Source organism: Notechis scutatus, chromosome Z (assembly GCF_049901735.1).
Source record: "Notechis scutatus isolate UNSWTSFEM ecotype Mainland chromosome Z, rNotScu1.2, whole genome shotgun sequence".
NCBI lineage: Eukaryota > Metazoa > Chordata > Lepidosauria > Squamata > Elapidae > Notechis > Notechis scutatus.
The window spans coordinates 19,967,487-19,983,576 of NC_142025.1; the positions used below are offsets into that span (position 1 = coordinate 19,967,487).

The 16,090-nt window shown below is 39.9% G+C and overlaps 1 protein-coding gene across 4 annotated transcripts in view; it reads left to right on the forward strand.

The window, feature by feature from the left end:
• The first annotated feature begins 302 nt into the window (after nt 1-302).
• The window catches only part of MPP7 (MAGUK p55 scaffold protein 7), a 76,232-nt gene continuing 60,444 nt past the window's right edge, over nt 303-16,090 (forward strand). For 3 of the 4 annotated variants that reach the window (XM_087946672.1, XM_087946675.1, XM_087946676.1), the window contains exon 1: nt 303-612. The gene's annotated coding sequence lies outside the window, so the exon portion shown is untranslated. The remainder of the gene's footprint in view (nt 613-16,090) is intronic. The other variant, XM_087946674.1, reaches the window with a different exon arrangement.

Sequence of the window (16,090 nt, forward strand, 5' to 3'; positions counted from 1 at the left end):
TGTCCCAAATATTATTTTAAAAAAATCACTCCACACTTAGACCATTAAATAACCAATTAAATAACCAATCTTCACAAGTCCACGCGCAACTCCCCAACAATCCACACGCGCGCTACTGCGCGTTGTAAAAGAGCCGTCAATCAGTCCCAGATTGACATTCGCCTCCTCCAATCAAGCAGACTTCCAGTTGGCGGCAGGCGGAGTGAGCTTCGATTCCCCACTCCCGGCAGGCAGGGGCCAATCAGGACAGTGACTACAAAAAACAGGGGCGAGTAATTCGCCGCTCCCGCTCTCTTGTCTTCAGAGCTCCGCCCCGGCTGAATGGGGAGGATGTGAATGGACCTCGCGCGGTAGCCGAGCGCAGCCTGTCGCTACGTGAGGCGCCCGGGGCAGGTGGAGGGAGGGACTGCGGGGCCGCTGCGCCTTCCCCCTCCCCACGCTGACTCGGGAGGGTCGGTGCTCGGCCGGTGGCTGCGGTAAAAGCGCCGGCGAGAAAGGAGATTGGGCGGGATTCGCCCTGCCCGGCTGCAGCTCCTAGAAGTGCGGACAGAGGGAGGTCCCGAGGGTCGCTCTTCGGCTGCGACAGCGGCTGGCGGTGGAGCCCAGCAGCAGGTGAGATCTGAGTCGACCGAGAAACGACTCTGCCGCGTTCTTGCACTGGGCTTTACAGAACACGGCGGAGTTTAGTGGTGGCTCGGCTATAGAAAAGGCGGACTGGGGTTCCCACGACCCACGAACCTCTCCCGGACCCAACACGCATTTTTGGAAACCCCAAAGCGATCGGCTTAGTTTGACTCAATGTGTGCTTCTGTTAACTTCCTGAGTTGATTTGGCGCGCCATGGTGGTTAAGTTAGCCATGGATAAACATGTAGCGTGGTGTCAAACTAGTCGTGAGAATGAGGCGTGGGTAGATGGTGGAGGGTTTAAGGTGTGAGAAAATGCCTGGTTTCTTCAGCTAGTGACAATACCGTTACATAAAGAAAGAGGCTCTGAAATAAAGGAGGCAGTAATGGGAGTTGTGAGGTGGGGTATCTGTCTCTCCTCTTCTTACACCAGGCACATGCAATTTGCTCTTCTAGGCAATTCTGGCAAACCTTGAATAAACGATACAAGATATATTTTCACGCCTAAAATATACCTTTAGGTACAGGAGATCTAGTAAATATATCATGTTTTAAATTAATACCAGTCTGTTCATAAGACATTTATTCAGTGTTAGAGGTGTAGAATTGGACTGAAATTCTTATTGCTCAAATTCTTATTTTACTGCTTTTTATAGCGGATTAAGTATGATTTTTATACACTTTAGCATGCTTTTACATTTAAAGATAAAAATACAATAAAATCTAATAGTCAGCCATAGTACAATATTTGGGCAGTTTCCAACTATAGTTGGGTTTGCAAACATGCTAAAACTAAGGGTATTTTTCTAATTTATGGCTCAGTTATTGTGCAAATCGAGCCATGTGATTTGTTTGATTCATTTGTGTCGCCAAACCCAGGCTGATCAATTTACCATGTAACCGATATCTTAGTTCACTTATGGCTTAGCATGTCCGTACTACCACAGTAGCTAGACTACTGTGACTTGTTCAGAACCACATAATTCTAAGAAGTCATGCATTTATGGGAAAAGGTGTGTTTATTCCTGCAATACCACAAGATAAGTGGATCAGTATTATTCCCTATGATTTTTCTTGGGCGGCCTGTGTGATATGTTTATATGGATGTACTCCCACAATTATTTGTTTATAGTAGTTTGACATGGCGTTTTAATTATTGGTTGCACACTGTCCAGAGATATGTTCAGTGAGATGAGTGGCCATGTACATTTGTTAAATAAAGCAAATGACAAGAGTGGAATTAACAGCATCGATGATGGTGTTCACTGTAATTATTTCCCCCCCCTCAAAAATGTCTCTAACACTGATACAGACAGTATTTATATCTTTAATTTATAAGCATAACAGTGCTTTGCACTACTAAACACATTTTAGGCATAAGGTTATATAACTCCTGACAGACCAGAGATATGTTTTTGTCATAGGTGTTGAATGATGGAGAGGATATTGTTTCCAAGAGCAATAGGATATTTTAAGATTTAATATTGATATTGTATCCTGTATTTCTCAAACAACTATGTTTATAATGTTTAGTTACAGGATCAAATTCTGTTTTCATTGTTTATATTTAATCTGCAGCACAGAAAGCAGATAAAGCAAAATACTCGTAAATCTATATGTGGCAAAAGGCTTTTCTCTCACCTGGAAAGGTTCTAAGGGTGCATGCTATGATGTGTAAGCTTAAGAATAAGGCTGTATCCCTTTCTTTCTGCATTATTTTAATGGCAACAAATTTATGCATATTTAATTAAAGGCCGAGAATGTTTAGTATTCAAGGTACACTTTAGTACTAAAGGTATTAATGTTTCAAATGCCTGTTGTACATAACTGTCCTATTTTAATTTTAGTATTTTTTAATGCAATACAGTGTTATCATTCTTTCAAATAGAAATTAACTTTAGTTGCTGAATGTAAGATTGTGTTTATCTGTATGAAGGATCCAAATCTGCATTTTTATAGAGTTGAACATAATTTTAATAATCCATCACATCATTTAGCAGTGAAATGTTTTTTCTTGTAAAATCAAATAGGCAGTACTGGAAAACATATAGGTAGTACAAGAGCTACAGTGTTTCTCATATAATAAGGCCGGGTCTTATTTTTTTTTGAGCCCCGAAAAAATGGCTAGGCCGTCTTTTCGGGGGGTGACTTAATTCCCCCCCCCTTGCATCTTTGGGCGGGCGGGTGGCGACGGCTTGGATGTTGACCTTGGCGTTGGTGGGGCACTTCGTATCGGGGTCAATGCAGGCAGCACCATATCCAGGTGTGCAACAAAAGTACTTCCTAACGGCAAACCCCCCCACCTTTCCCCCCCATTTCGCATGTTTTAATATAGGCCTTAATTTGGGGGGAGGGGCTTAATTTCATTTCATGCCTATAAAACATGCTGGGACTTCCTATTGGGGGAGGCCGTATTGTTGGAGAAGCAGGGTATATATTTTAAAAGTAAAGGAGGAGGAAAAACCTCTTTTAAGATCTGACAAAACATTGCACATTTTGAATCATAAAACTAAAAATAACAGCAAAAGAAACTACTTTTTTTTAACTTGCATTCAAAAAGGGGCAGAGAAAAGAGTATAAGAAAAAGCTCCTTGTAAGACACAACTGGAGATTTATAAATGGAGAATTTAAACTAGATTTCATTATTTATTATTAAGTTTATTTAGCAATAGATATAAATATTGTCTGAGACCACCTTGTTCTTAATGTATTTAGGGCAGAATTGTGCATCCGAATTCATCCCAAGAGCCAGGTTATTGCTTCAACATATACTCATTTTGTGGCTGGATGACATCAGTATTGGACTTTTTGAAAGGGAAGCCCTACTATTGCTTCATATTCCATTCTCCATTAAGACAGACCAAAGGAATCATTGCTTTCTTTTGCAGTAAGGATCTTTACACTTTTTGGTATTGATTGGATCGTTTAGGTAACAGTTCTGTACACAGGTATTCCTCGAGTTGTTATCACTTGTTTAGCAACCATTCAAAATTACAACAGCATTGAATGAGGGAGGTTTGTGATTGGTCTGTGAAATTGCAAATGTTGTGCAGCTATCCCCATGTTCATATATATATATATATAACCTTGTTCTGAGTGCTCTGGCACCCAGCTTATGATTGTGAAGTTACAGTAAACTGCAGTTGTGGGATTGCCATTTGAGACCTTTCTTGCCTGCTTCGCACAAGCAGAGATTTTCCATAAGTCTTTCACAAGTTGTGACATTTCAAGGAGTTCCACTGTAGAGTACATGATCCCTATGCCTGCTTCTGGCTCTCACCAACCTACCTACACCTCTCAACACCCTCCAATTGTCTTTTTCCTTCGTTGGCCTACCTACCCCGCCAGTGCCTGCCTGGGGCATCCCACCATACTCTTTATTTAGGACTCCAACCTCTTCCCATCTAATGACCTGAACATCCTGGCGTTATGATAGCAACAGAGACGGCCTGAATTGCCGTTGCTAAGCAGTGTGGTCATGCGACATCATGCTTTATGACCACATCGCTTAACAATGGCAATTGCAATCCCAATTGTTGTGAGTTCCATGGGATATATTGTGGCTTCTTCGGTGTGGACTTAGATAGGATTACACGGCAGGTTTAGCACTGCATCTGTTACCTGGCAAGAGTAGAGAATCAGTCGATGTCACCTGTTGTGCTAAGCTTGGTCGTTTCATGGATTCTGTTCTTGTCTTTTAAAACTTTGCTGTATCTATTCAATTTAAACTGGGGGGAGGGGGCAGTGACTAACTTGCTCCCTGTTGCATCTGACATATTTCTTCAAGGAATTTTTTTGTGTATTTCCTAAAGCTTTATGATGGTGACAGCATGTACGCATTGTAAAATAAGTTATGGCGTTAAAAGCAAGCCAGAGAATTGTCTGTCAAAGAAATTGCATATTCACTCTTTTTTCCCTGTGACCTATTATATATTTCCCATTGTGCTTTCCATTCAATGCTGTTGCAGTTTTTTCTGCCAAGGAGCTATAAGAAATGCAGGAACTGGTTATTGAGGTAATTTTATTTATGGTGATTGTAACAAGATGGAAAGTTTAATTGGCTACTTGGTGTATTGAAATATAAACAGGTAGTCCTTGCTTAACAATCACTCATTCAGCGCCCATTCAATGTTATAACAGCACTGAAAGAGTGATATTTAAGACTGGTCCTTGTACCTAGGATGGTTGCAGCATTCCCCACGGTCATGTGGCTGCCATTTGTGACATCTTTTGCCGGCTTCCTACAAGAAAAATCAATGGGAAAGCTTGCAGGAGGTTGCAGATGGTGACCATGCGATGTCAGGAAGGATTCTCTTAAGAACTAGAAGTGCTGGAGTTTCCCACACTAAAGCGATGTGGTCATGTGAATTTGCACTTTACAATTGTGTCACTTAATTATGGAAATTCCAGGCACAATTACTGCTGTTAAGTGAGGACTAAATTGCATGGAGAAAGTAGTGTTTCTTTTTTTAATCCTTTCCTTACAGTTAGTTTGATCCTAATCCTCTCTTCCTACCTGAGCAATTTGAACTCTAATTGTATTCCTTTCATTTTCAGGCATAAAAGCCATTCTGTTTTCCCATGTAACTGGTGCCATTCCCATTTCTTTTTTCGTCTGTTGAAATAATCACTGGCATTGAGTATGGATTATAGGGATGAATTCTTTATTGGCCAAGTGTGATTAGACTCACAAGGAATTTATCTTGGTGCATATGTTGTACATAAAAGGAAAAGATACATTCATCAAGAATCATAAGGTACAACACAGTGATAGTAATATGGGTACAAATAAGCAATCAAATCATACTAGGAAACAGTCAATATAAATAGGGATGAAGTTATGAAAATTTGCTAGAGAAGAAATCAAAGGCTCCGACCGTATATATTATTCCTGGAGATAGTCCATGGGACAAAAATGTAGAACTTTATTCTCCTCAGATGCAAAATAGTATTTGTCACGTACATTTTGACATAACTCATGTTACAGGGAGGGTGAAAAAGATTGCTATGTTAACTCAGTTAAAAAAGAAAAGAATGACACAATAAGTGGACTTGTTGATATATAGTATTTTTGGTAGTCTTTCATCAAACAGGACAGAAGAACCAGTTTTCTTAAGATACTGGCCTTTGCCAGACTAATTAGCTGAGATCTTTTAATTAGAAATGGGTGTGTGAGATTAAATTTTACTTTTTTGCACAGCCAACAGGTGTGTGCCATTCATCTCTAGGTTTTCCTGAATATTCTTTGTGGGCAGATTTAATTCACATCCTCTTAAAATGTAGCTCCATTTCTTATTCATGTGCGATATGGAATAGCTTTGTGTCAGGTCAAGTCTAACGATTCACATTGTTACAGAGCTATTGTGTTAAGTATAACGTAAAATTATCTATCCATTTGCATTGTTACTTTTAATAATTAATGGATGTTTTCTCTGGCAATTTGTGCACTGTATTTTGACTATTGTTTGCCATGGTTGTTCAGCAAATCATTGGAATTCACCACAATTTTGAAGTGAATCTAACTTACTTCACTGATTTTGTTTGTTGAGGGCTGGCTGGGAAAGTAGCAATGGTGATCATGTGACCCTGGGATCTGGAAACTGGCACAAATCATGTGACTACAGGGATGCTGTGAGAACTGGCCATAAGTAACTTTTTTCAGTGTCGTAAACTTCAAGTGATCACTAAACAAATGGTGGTAAGTCAAAGATTATCTGTACCTTTTGTTTTATCTGCCGTTGCTATTTCTGGCAGTGAAAAGATCGAGATTTCATTTTGGAATGCTTTATGGTGAGTTTTTCTTACCTTCAGTACTTGCAAAAACCTGAGTTATGAAGAGGATGGCCAGGTAATTGGTACAGAGGAGAGGCAGTCAGCTATCTATTGTTAAGTGGGATTCTGCTTTGGTTAAGTGATAACTGATGAGTTTTTCATAGATACTGAAATGAAGATGAGCCCAGAATACAGCACTATTTCACTTCTTTATGAACTGAGATATTTGCAAGGAGAAGGCTGTGGTTACCTTGTAACTTACATATAACTTTGTTTTTCTGCACCATCCAAATTACGCAGAGTAACCCTTGATCTATGAATGAATGGAACTGCTTCCACCAAACTCTAGGAATGGAATCAGTGATTGATTTTAAATCAATGAAAGCAAATTTCAAGAGTGGGAGTATGGGAGCGTATATTCCTCTGGTAAAACAGCAAGATAACATATTGATCTGTGGCCAACTTGTCTTCCCTAAAGCTGACTTGTTTTTAGCTAGAAATGTGTTTCATTTTTATTTTATTAATTAATTTGTTATAACCAATCCAGAAGCGTTTGGAACAAAATGCATGCATATATTTTACCAGAATGCTTGGAGACTAATCCAACAATATTTGGAAGATATTTACTTAAAAAGTGAAACAGTAATAGAATAATTCCTGCCTTTAGGAATTTGGAATGTGTTATTAATATATGTGAATAAAGCGATTCTAAGGAGAACCCATCATTTCCCCTTACTTCTTAATACTTCAGAAGTAGGGGTGGGATGCTACCAGTTCGGCCCGGTTCTATAGAACCAGTAGCTCTGAAGAGCAGCATACACTGAGCCGGTTTGGTGTCTGCTGCTCTGTTTCGCCCAGCTGCCCGCCTGGGCTCTTGGCTGTCCTTTATTTCCTGCTTTTTCAACCTCAGCTGCTTTTGAAAAAGCAGAAAAGAGGATTTTCAAATGCTGCACACCTGTCAGCTGGCCGGGCGGCACAGCTGAGGTTTTTAGGAAATGGTCTACACGTGCACGCAAAACATACTCTCACCAGAGGTGGGATTCTACCTTCCGGAGAACCAGCAAATCGCGCCACATCAAACTTGCCTGCTAAGTTGCTATTTTCCTCCCCCGACCATCAGCTGTTCTGCTGTGCTGGGAGATTTAGATTAGCTAGAAAGCAGGAAATCATCAGATTTCTTGCTTTTTAGCTAATCTAAAAGCAAACTGAGCCTGAAACTTCTATTATTCAGTGCAGACTCAAGTAGCAGATGGCAGAAACACAGATCTCTAAGTGAATCTGTGATTCTATGAGCAACTCAATCTGCCTGCCTGTTCTGTCTGATTTTGATTAAAAGTTGCTCTTTTTTATATAAAAAATTCAATATTTACATACACGGTGTGTTGTGAGTTAATTTTGTGAGTTTGCTTGCTAGCAAATTTTATGAGTTTGCTAGGAAACAAATTTTATGTGACAGACTCAGGTAACCAATTGCAGAAAGATAGATTTCTGAATGAATCTGTGATTCTGTGAGCAACTCAATCTGCCTGCTTTGCCTGATTTTGGGTAAAAGTTGCTCTTTTTTAATAAAATATTCAATATTTACATAAATACTTATAATATTTATATACAAGCCATGCCCAGCCAGTCACATGACCACCAAGCCATGCCCAGTCAGCAAGCCATGTCCAGCCAGTCACATGACCACCAAGCCACATTCACAAATTAGGCCACACCAACAGAACCGGTTGTTAAGAAATTTGAATCCCACCCCTTTTCAGAAGGTATCAAGTTAGTACCAGAAACTTTTCCCATTTTTAATGGTTTAATTTAATAATTCCCAGAGACTGATAGCCAAGGGAGAATACTGTTTTAAGGATGCAGGTTGATAGTTGATGGAGAAGAACCTATAATGTTTAGCTTGGCTTTCTGTAAATCTCTTCCATGTCTTGAACAGAAACTCAGTTTCTGGCTAAACCATCCTATTAGTGGAACAGCTTGCAATTACTATATTTTTGAAAAAAAATAACTGACTTGATATAGCATTTTTCTGTCACTCTTGTACTTTAGCTAATATTGCATTTGCCATGCTGATTACAACCCACTAAAATGTAAAAGTTGATAATTTTATGTTGCCAAAACCAAAGGTTAATTTTAGATAATAATCATCATTTAAAAAAAGAGTTAAGATTTAGTCTCACATTCTTAAAGTCCTTCAGGTAGGTTTTAAAAAAAAATCATCTTGTTATAGATCTTATTCCTGAATGGTGGTTCAATAGACCAGTCCTACCCTAGCCTTCTGGAGGCCAGATTGATTGGCCCCTCCTTTGGCTGGTGGAGATAATTAGGCTAATCCTGCCTTAGCCCTTCAGAAGCCCAAATAGACCGGCTCACTATCAGCTGCTACAGGGCAGTCAGCTGTGGTCAAGCTAGTAGGAAATCAGAAGTTGCTGCTTCCTACACTGTTTTTTTGCCCTTGGCCATTCAGTTTCAATGCTTAGTTAAGGAACTATCTCTGAAACAATAACCCAGTGAGCCACATTTTGTTCATAAAAGATAAGAGCTGACAAGAATTGGTTTGATGCAAAAAGAAAAAAAAGATATAAACCCACATAACTCAAGAGGATATGACTCACAGTCCCCAAAAATCTGGGTAAAGAACCATCTTCAAGGCCCTTGGAAATTACCTGCAGCATAGGGCCGTCTAGATCTTGGGTGGACCTCATTCTATCTAGAGAGTGGATGCTGCTATAGAGAAGCTTGTTTAACTGAAATCCGGAATCCACCAACCCTGCTAGATATTGTGGGAGATAGGCAAACCCTCAAGTAACCATTATCTATGCCATGTAGGGCTTTATAGGTAATGATCCACACTTCGAATCACTAGCAACCAAAGCAGCTAAGCATTGCAACTTGTGAAGCAGAGATGTGACATGGGCACATCACTGGCTGCACTATTATATCCTGGACCATTTGAAGCTTTCCAGTAGTCTTCAAGGGCAGTTCCATATGTACTTTGTTTCCAAAGTCCACTTGTGAAGTGACCAGGGTTGTAACATGGTTGCAATTTGGGTACTTGACAATCTGTTCTCATTTATGACTGGTGTCCTACTAACATGTGATTACCGTTTGCAATCTTCTCTGCTAGTTTCTCTGGTGAACGGAGAAATGAGTAGGTAAGGCTGCAAGTGGAAGGCAAGTTGCATTCGAAATCTGCTCCCCAAATGCTTTGAAGGATTTCTCTTCCCTTCTGTGAAGGAAGGGGCAATCCTTCTGGCGAATATGCTAGTAAAGGCTAGCGTTCTGAGTCTTTCAGAGTGCTGACATTTGTTAACATTTTCCCCTCTGGAGGGGAGGAGAAAAGGCTAGTGAAGCCAGCATTCTTAGCCTTCCAGAATGATGACATTTGTAGTGTTTTCACTGGATTTGAGATGAGGATTTCCGGAAATCCCTCAGCACACTCGAATTCAGTGAGAAATAACTAGAGAACACCATTGTTCTCACAATCATTTCTTAATCTCCAGCCCCTTGCTTAACAACCTGTATGGTTATTGAACAATTACAACTGGGAGAGTTGGGGTCATAGAGTCATAGAGCAAAGTGATCACATTTTATCTTCCTTAACTGCTGCACTCGTTGACCAAGATTCTGAACCTAGTTGTCGTCATTAGTGAAGGACAACCTGTAATTGAATATGATCGTAAACTGAACACTAAACCATTAGGTGATCCTACTTATTGGTTTCATGCAGATGTTGAAAAGGAGGGGTGGTAAGAGTAAAACCCTGCAACTCCCCACAAAAGATAAGCTGAAAGATCACTCTATCCCCAACCAATACTGATTGGAATTAAACTTTCAGAGCTAAAGTGGGCCACCATTGAATGGTGGAGCCAGTCCCCAGCCCCACAGAGCTTATTCAGAAGCATACCATACCAGTGTTTATCAAAAACTGCTGAGAGATCAAGGAGGACGAGGATGGATCACCTATTCCACCTCAGGTCATACATAAATGTGACCAAAGCTATCTCATGCCCTGGCATGAAACTTGACTGAAAAGAGTGAGGGGTGTCAAACTCAAGGCCTGGGGGGGGGGGGCGGATTCGGCCCACAGGTTGCTTAGATCTGACCTATGGGGCTGCCCTGGAAACAGCGAAGGACTGGCCGCCAGTGCCTCTGCCAGTGAAAACAGCCTGTGGAGCGCTGCCCACGACCCTCTCAAGCTCCATTTTCACTGGCAGAGGCCATCTCAGCTGAAAACAGAGCTCGGGAGACCGTTTTCTCTGGCAGAGCGCTCAGGCCACCAACACAAGTGAGGTCAAGCTGACCAAGCCCATCCTGGCCATGCCTACTCTGTCCCTCTGAGGTCAAACACAATCCTGATGAAATTGAGTTTGACACCCCTGGTCTAGATAGTCTGTTTTCTCCATGATTCTTATCAAGTGTACATCAACTATCTTTCAACAATCTGCCCCAGAAAGGAAAGGTTGGACATAGTCTGTATATCGTTACTGAAACCATTGGGTCCAAGGATGGCCTCTTGGGGAGGGACGCATTACCACAACCTTCAAGGTAGGAGGCAACACCCTTTCCATTAAGATTGTACTGAACTGTGGGTCACTTCCATGGTCATTTTTATGGGACGGATCTGGATCCAGTAGACAGATAGCTGAACCAGCAACACAGTCTATAAGTAGTCCACAGTTCATTTGGTGGCCATTCAAAGTTACAATGGCACTTAAAAAAGTGACTTATTACCATTTTTCACACGACCGCTATAACATCTCCATGGTCACATGATCGAAATTCAGACTCTAGGCAACTGACTCATTTATGATGGTTGCAGTGTCCTGAGGTCATGTGTGTTCTGACCCAAGCCTTGTTTAAATTAAACAAACACAAACTGTGTATAAAAGCAAATCTTTTTTAATGCAGCACTGGGAATTCTTTTCATTCCCAGCCAAGAGTCATTTAAACCTAATTGTCTGAGATAAAAGCAAGCCCTTTCAAGGTTGTAAAAGGCTGCCAAGAACAGAAGTCTAATTACTGATAAATATCCACCAACAGAAGTTTAAAAAACAAACCGGAGTTAGCAGGGCTTCAACGAGTACAAAGAATCTAAAGAACGTCTTTGCTTCCTGCAAAGAGCACATCTCCAAGGGCTGGTTTTTATCCCTTATGAGAGGGGCCGTCACCTTCCAGCCTTACTCCCAAGTCGCCCTTGCTGCTTCAGCTGCTTTCTTTGAGCAGCCCTGCGCACTGGGCACAGGTTCTCCGGGGTCTTCTGTGTCACTGCTGCCAGACTCCAAAAGCTCCGAAGGCACCACCCCATTTTCAGATGGTCCTGGCCCCATCCCTGCATCAGATGCAGGACCCTCGTCCTAGTCCTTGCCAGACTCCCTGACTGGTTCCCTTTAGTCCTCGCTGTCAGAGACTTCTGCCGTCTGCACCTGCTGCCGGCGAACCACAACAATGTGATCCTCTTTGGCAACCCTCTGAGAAGCAAAAACAATGGGGAAGTTAGATTCACTTATCAACCATGTGACTAACTACATTGATTCACTTAACAACCATAGCAAGAAAGATAATAAAATGGAGCAAAATTCACTTAACAAATGATTTGCTTTGCAGCAGAACTTTTGGGTTCAATTGTGGTCACAAGGCGAAGACTATCTGTTCTTCCTTAGGAGTCACTGGCTTAAACTCATCTGACATTAACCAGACTGCAAGGTAGACTAGACAGAAATCACAGAGAAGCTAATTCTACTTTATTGTAAGGTTTCATTAAGAGAATTTTGCAAGTCTGAAAATACATCCCCCTACTTTACAGCACATCCCAAGAAACTGTGGAGGATCCCTTCTGAAATACTTGTCATTCCCACATACCATTATAGCAACCCGGAAACCGAAGTCTGTGTTTTCTAGTCACAGTTTAAGATGGAATGGATTTGAACAATTTTATCCACCATATAATCTGGCTAATCCTCACAGCGGTCCTGGGATTAGATCAGCCTGAGCATAGCTGCAGATATAATATGTATGAAGACACATTGATGTCAGAATATTCATGAACTGGCAGAGACATGGGTAACAAGGTCAACCAATGGGTGCTAAATTGGGGGCTGAGACTGGAAGGCGTCGGCGTGGCTTTGTGCTCTCACCTCTGAAACTGAAACTAATCTCTGAGCTCTGAAGCTGCTGCTTGTGTTTTGATTGTAACTTTACTGCATTGGTATTTTAAGTTTTACATTGTTTTATTATTTATATAAAGAAGTTAATGAATCCTGCTGAATCGGTCATCTGTGTGTGCTTTCTGGATTTGAATTTCTGCTGCAGACTCTTAACAATTGACACGTTGCTTTCCTTAGACTTCCTCAGATGGTGCTCCGAGCATCTGTCCTGGTATTTCATTTCCCCAGTAAACCAGGGAGTACTCCAAGATTGGTTCACATGCAGAATTTGCATAGGGATGATACAGTCCTTGTCCTTGATTCCATTGCAGGCATTGCCTAGAACCTTGGCCAAATCACCTAGGAAAAATTCCAAGCTCTTTTTTGGGGAAGCCCTTTAGGTCACTTGGGGCAGGCTGCTCAAACAGCACTGCTCTCCCTATGACATCGGTAAAACAAAAGGCAACCAGAAAATGATCTGCCCATAACAATGGACTCTTCTCAATATTGTCTACTGCTAGAGGACTTCTTAACTGCTCTCAGACTAAAACCATATCCAAGGTGCAGCTACTGGTATGCACTGGGCCATCGGTTACTTGAAAGAAGTCCACGGTTGCCATGGATGCCACAATCTCTTTGCTTGGCCTGGACTCAACAATACCAGGCAGACTGAAATTTTGGAAGCACCAACCTCCTTGGGGACTGTATTGCCAACCCAATTTACGGACCCAGTAAAATTGAAGGGAAGTTAAGCATGGAATGAATATGTAGTGCAATTATGTTATTGATAATGAACATTTTCCAAACAATTGTTTCACAGATCATTTGAATGAATGAATGACCCTATGAAACATAAATAATAAGAAAGAATTTTCTATATCTTCTTATGCTGTAGGAGATTATTGAATCTGATTAATTGCAGTGTGTGGCTGTCCACTCGCTGTCAGTGACTCTGGACAGCTTACAAAAAGAAAAACCCACTATGCAAACAAGAAAAAATAATTCCCCCCCATCCTCTACTAGTGAATATACCCCTTCTTCTTTTTTGCTGCCATAATTGTGTAATTGTTTTATTGTTTGATCATTTGTAAAAGAATTTCTGAATTGAATTGCAAACTGACAGTATTTTAGTACTGAAGTAAAAAATCAAATTATAATTCAACTGCAGTACAGTCATAATGTTTAGTCATTATTTACAAATACAACAGTGTGGCACTCAGTTATGAGCTTCTGTAGCAACCATTATGTGTATGTGTGTATGCGTTGGACCAAAACTTGTTTATATAATTATTTATAGTGTTCATTGGAAATAAGGATTGTAGTAAGGCAATAAAGTTAATAAGAAAGGGTTGAGAAATATTTCTTCAGCACATTGGGAAATACACTTAGGAAATTGTGCAATTTATGTACTATGAGCTCCCTCTACTGGTAAAAATTAATATTCTTTCTGTAACCCTGTACGTAATATGGAAAGAACTTTCAAAGTAAAATAAATTTGAATTAAAGGCTACATTAATTATGTTAACATTGTTTCCCTAGTTATTCAAAATTTCCAGCTTTGAATAGCTTTATATTTTCTACATGTAACAATTCATTAATTACCTGTGAACACGTTAGGAAAACCTTAAGAATAACTACTTTCAATATTCTTGAAAATTGAATTGACTTTATGAAATAATGCTTTCTAGCACTTGGATTTTGAAAATGAATGTTGGAATACACTGAATTTTATTTTTAGCCCAGGATGGCAACAGTCCTATGTACTACAAACTTGCATTTATTGAAGGATGGCATCTCTCCAAATTGCATTTGGTAATTAATTTGAATTTCCTTCCATAAACAAGCATCAGTGCTGTCTAAAGCAGGTAAAAATATTAATAGCAATTTGTGGAGCAGGATAAGGAAGTTTGGGCTACTGAGCATTCCCATTATACAATTTCCAGGATTCAGGCTTTTTTGTCCTAGTCCTCTTTAACATATGCAAAAGGGACACAGTGGTTCAGTGGCTGAGATGCTGAGCTTGTTGATCAGAAGGCTGGCAGTTCAGCGGTTCGAATCCCTAGTGCCGTGTAATGGAATAAGTCACTTTTTTCAGGCCTATTTTAACTTCTAATATTCACCAAAAAAAAAAAAAATTGTAAGTCAAAAACTACCTGTATGCAATATTTAGAACTGATCGACTGTTATATATTGAAGATGGCAACCAACTGTTTCTCTGGATGTATTCAGATAGTCTGGATGCTTTGATTTGGATTCCTTCATTGAGCAGCAGGTAACAGTCATTGCCCTGAAAAAGCTCCTTCCAACTATGGTTTTCTAAGAAGATGTTGCACAAGCCCACAACCACTAGATGGCATAGGTACTACAGGAGCCTGAGAGGTTACTAAGGGCCTGGTGGAAATTCAGCAATCTGTTGAACTACACATATTTTACTGTTTCCACATGGTAGCTGCCAGAAGAATCTGATACAGTGTGATATAGAAACAAGATATAACTGGAATAATGAGATTTCTTTCTGGTTTTTTTTTAAAGTCCTTTAAATGTCTGGTTTTAACAGTCCTATTGGGCACTGTAAATGCCTCAGGTGCAGTGTGGATATTCCTTTTACGTTCCTGGCTCTTGGCTGTGTTTTTATGGAAAAACATATTGAACTTCAGTTGAGGAATATTTGATAATCCCTCTTAGAACATACTATAACAGCTGGTATTTGTGTTGCAGCAAATCCGTTCTGTGCAGTAGTTAGCAACACCATAAGCTGTATTCTGCTGCAAAATAACAAAGTATTTTTAAACCAGTTGCGCCAAAGGAAGCTTCAGTAAAAGAAAAGTAACTTGTTATGTGTTTTGTGGGAAAAAAAATAATTTTAAGCTTTTTACTGGTAATGATTTCAGCAGGTCATTTACATTTACTGTACTGCATATACACTGCTATATACCAGACAACTCTTGAAAATAATAGATTTGGAAAGTAACTATTAAATATTTTAACCAGAATCAAAATAGTAAATAGTATCTGTTCTTAATACTAGTTATTTTCTAAATCCATGGGAGTTTCATTTGTAAATAAATTTTATTAACTTTGGGGGGGACCCAATGACAGCTAACAAGCTAATGAACAATCCAGTGAGAAATAATGAACAGTTGATTGGATTCAATTAGCATTTAGATTCCTTAATAACTATAACTTTAGGTCCAAGTTTTAAATTCTGTTTTTTTGGCTTTGCTATGTGCATGTTACATTTATACCAGGAAAAGTGAATTGATGCTTTGCAATGCTTGTACGCTCTGTCCTTGGCCTGATTTCAGGTAACTTTTAAAAACTTAATCTGTAGAGATATTTATACAAGGTTGCATAAATGGAGTTGTGCGTAACAGCTATAATTCAGTGTAGAATTATACATACACAAGCAAACATGCATGACAGCCATAATTCAGTGCAGAATTAAGTACACATAAGAAGACATACTTAATAATCCATAACACGGGACATCTGCCTCTTGAATGTTCTGTATTCCTATTTTTAAAAAGTCTCAAGTTGAAAATGTTTTA